The sequence below is a fragment of the Saccostrea cucullata genome, unplaced genomic scaffold (assembly GCF_032062105.1).
Source record: "Saccostrea cucullata isolate Sc308-1 unplaced genomic scaffold, CSIRO_AGI_Scuc_v1 ctg324, whole genome shotgun sequence".
NCBI lineage: Eukaryota > Metazoa > Mollusca > Bivalvia > Ostreida > Ostreidae > Saccostrea > Saccostrea cuccullata.
Window position 1 is genome coordinate 75001 of NW_026923820.1, and position 4494 is coordinate 79494.

Below are 4494 nucleotides of genomic sequence, written 5' to 3' on the forward strand. Positions count from 1 at the left end.
AAATGACATCAACTAAATCATTTCCTTTACCTGATTTACAGCATTTCTTCACCATATTTATAGTCCACATTCAAAATTTGCGAAAATTGATTTTTTTTTTTTTGCAAGTTCACAATTCATACATTTAAACAAATTATCTTAAATATCAGATAATTAAAAATGGGAAATATATGTAATTTTGTAAGCCAAAAAAGCTAGAAGACTGATTTTTTTTTCAAAACATAAATCTGCAAAAAAAATTTAGTTAACACAAAATACACAATAATATATATTGTTAAATTAAGACAAGCTACATAAATTTGTGAAAAATCAAACACCAAGAATTTCTAGTGAAGAGTTCTGTCCCTTTCCATTTATTTCCTTCTTAATTAAAGCCATCAGGGGTGACCTTTGCCCTGTTCTGGATGGCGTCCAACACTTGGCTGATGTTGCCCTCTTTCTCCTCCAGGAGGCGCTGTAACCAGCCTCCCTCATTATGGAAACCCATCCCCAGCATCTGCTGCAGGGCAGTGACAATCTTAGGATCTGAAAGAAATGTTAGATTTTATAAAATCTTTCTAAACAAACATATTTAATTTTCCAAATTCACCAACACCACTGACTTTAAAGCAAATATTCAGTAGATCTTAGTATAAACCACAAAAAATAGCCATTCTAACAAATTACCCTCCATGGGCATACATATATGTACCAGTAAATAAAAAGTATCAACTTTCTTGTCTCAAAAACCTCTTTTTATAAATTGCAACCTTTAATTAACAAATGCATATTCCAAACAATGATTGTAAATTTGACTCAGTAATAGAAGCAATAATGTACCGGAGGTATAAAGAAAATATTTTTACCTGTGGGAGGATAGATCAGCTGAACAGCAGGAGGGGCCTGCATGGGGGCAGTGGCCTGAGGGGTGGGGGTTCTTCCCGACCCATTGCCATCCTCCAGGAGGGTCCAGGCCTCGAAGTCCTTGTTGACAGTCTCTGTGGTGTCATTGTCAACATCAGCGTCAGTCTTGTTCCCACTGCTGGTGGATGGACCATCTGTTTACCTCTTACTGTTAAGAAATGGAGAGGGCAGTTGTTTAGTTTTGTAGATTCAAACTAAGATCTGACTTAATGCAACTATTCAGAAAGAATATTAATTCAGAAATTCATTGTATAATGGTAATAACGTACGTAGGTTTAATATTGTAAACTATATATAGTCTGTAAAAGGCAAACAGTGAAAATGATATGAAAATTTAATTCAAATCAAACAAATATTTGACTATCGTTCGACTAAAGCATCCGACTATTCGAGTGAGCTGTCTGAATAAAATTGACATCCCTACTAATTTTATAAGTAACTCACTAATGTCTTTAAAAATTTTAAACCATGATCACTCCTAACAGTATATAGTGATTAATTCTATAGATTTCAGGGTTACTATGATGAGGCCACAGAGTATTTCAGTAAGGCCTACAACATAGCCTGATCTATGTCAGACCTGGAGTCTATCAACACAAACGAGTCCAGTACGGCATCGCCATGGCTCACAAGATGTTGAAAGGAATGAGCGAGCACATCGTCATGGGAACCAGGTCCGCTCTGGAGAGACTTTGTGAATGGAAGGACTCTAGAACGGATGATTTCAAAAAGCCTTTTCCAGAGCCAAGTAAGTAAAACTAACATTTGTAAAAACTTGAGAAATTCAGATGCATTATCGATAATTGCATAGGCACTTGGGGTATGGACCCCCCCTTTCCATTTTTTTTTCTTTTTAAATCTGGGTTCGATTCACCTTTTACCTATTTTTCTATTCTAATATGCACTATATGTTATCAAAAATGCAACTCTTTTGTCTCTACAAGCTGTTTTTAAAAATGCCGTTTTTCACTGATACATTGTATATAAAGAGAGAAGGCTTGCAACTCTTTTTAGTCATTCGCCTCACCTCGCTTAAACTTCGCTCGATTATTTATCTAAATCAGAATAAAACATGGTATATGCATACATTAATAATTTTGTTATACATTTTCATATTTCCAGTTAATTTTTATATGTCCCCGAATTGTAAATATTTCGATCACAGGGGCTTGTCACGAAATATTTATCTTCTTTTAAAAAAGTTACCCCTACTATATAAAAATACACATGTATTTTTTATATAGTAGGGGTAACTTTTTTAAAAGAAGATAAATATTTCGTGACAAGCCCCTGTGTTTCGATGAAATCGGGTAAATTTTGTTCATGTGCATCAACCGGGACGGAAGTACCAAAGAACGATAACTCTATTTTACAAATGTTCTGCATTACAAAAAATCCTAGCTGCAGATCTGTAGCGTTATGGTTTTATATATTTGTCTTTGACCATAACGCTACAGATCCCGTAGTGCAAAAAAGGTGCAATTTACGGCGCAATATTTTTTGCGCTCTTTTGGGGAGAATTTCTCCACTTTCTAGCTTTGGTCAATCAACTACCTTTCACGTTCTAATTCTAGACACATTCTGTAGCCAATATGTATAGTTTATACACCTTCCAACCATTTATAGTTGTCTCTACAGGCAATAAACTCGCTGGATATGAATTTTCAGTAATCTAACAAATAATTTTAATCAAGCGAGTTTATCACTTGTAGAGACGACTATAAAGGGTTGGGAGATGGATAAAATATACAGATTAATTAAACAATGTGTCTAGAATTAGGGTTTGAAAGGTAGTTGATTGAACGATGCTGGAAAGTGGAGAAATTCTCCCCAAAAGAGCGCAAAAAATATTGCGCCGTAAATTGCACCTTTTTTGCACTACGGGATCTGTAGCGTTATGGTCAAAGACAAATATATAAAACCATAACGCTACAGATCTGCAGCTAAAAAAATCCAGGATTTGTAAAAACAATATTATGACATTTGGTTAATTATATCGTGTGTTAAAAGTGAATCTATATCTATCAGAATCTACTAGTTACAGCTTTCTAGTTATATATCGAACTTACTGTTACATATTACATGAAGAGAAAATTCGGGATTTAATCTCTCTCGAATTTAATGTTCCGAATAAGATTTCACATTATGATGACGCCCGAAAATACCGGGTACTTCCGTCCCGGTTGATGCACATGAACAAAATTTACCCGATTTCATCGGCTAATTGTATTCGGCGCGTCGGCGCGCTCGCGCAACAGATTTTGTTTAATAAATTTATCGCTTACACGGCATCGGGCTCGATATCCTATTATAATCAAAGAACTGAAAGTACTGATAGGTGTTGATTTTAATGACGGTTTCAATAAAATTTAATGTTTCACACTTTGTTCACAACTTTTTCAAGTTATCTTCATTTATGCTCTCTAAGGAAGTTTGTCAGAATTAAATAAAAATAAGAAAATGACATTATTATACAGAGTCAAAAAGGTATGTTTTGATCTCACCATAACCTGATAACCTTAGAATGATATGCCAAAAAGTATACGACTTTTTCTGTGTTAAATTTTTTCAGTAAATTAATAGGGTATATTTCTTACCAATTTTTTTTAAAAGGGCTATTGATAACAAAGTCATTTTTGTAACCAAAGTTTCTTCCCATCCTCAGACCTCTGATAAAGACAAGAGACAAGTACTATATAGTTTTAAAACGGAACGAGGGATATTTTTTAAACACTGCTACCCATGTATGGCAGCTATAGCCATGAAAACCAAGTCTTTAAAAAGGAGTTTAACTCTAGAGTCTAGGTTCATAACGTTATGCTGGTAAATTTTAATTTGATACATTGGCGTCGGAAGCAAATTGAAAGGGGGGGGGGATGGGGTAAGTGAAAGAAAATTAAAATTCGAAAAATCTTAACAAGCAAAAAAAAAAAAAAAAAAAAAAAAAATAGGGGATGTATCTAATGTCCAATCACGAAAATCCTATTTTGGGGGGGGGGGGATCAAACTTCTTTCGATACCAATTTTTGTTCTGTCAAACAATACAGTTACTATACTACTTACCCTTCTTAGACTACACTGCAACGTGCCTGTTGAAGGTGGGGGCTAAACCTATGCCCCAATGTTTAATATGATGTCTATCTGTGTAAGTCCTCTCCCGCGGTTCCCAGAGATGTGTGTTAAACATAAAATAAATTTATTAAACCCAAAGCACTCAATATTTTTAAATGCTTTAGTTAAGGTTAGAGATATTATATATATATATACATGTATAGAGAGAGAGAGAGAGAGAGAGAGAGAGAGAGAGAGAGAGAGAGAGAGAGAGAGACGAAGAGAAAGAGAGAGGCCAATTCCAAAATTCGGGTAAATTTCACTTTTGCACGAATTGTGGTAAGGCATGCATGGATCAAAGGGGATCCGGATCCCTGGAAAATTCAAATCTATTCAAACTTACATAGTAAAATTACTAAATGACAATCTATGCCTTGGATCTCTTCCTTTGCGATTGAGCCAACACCTCCTAGGGAACTTTTCTGGATCCACCTAACAAAGGAATGCAATCGGGTTCGGACTGTCTTTTGAATATAAGCG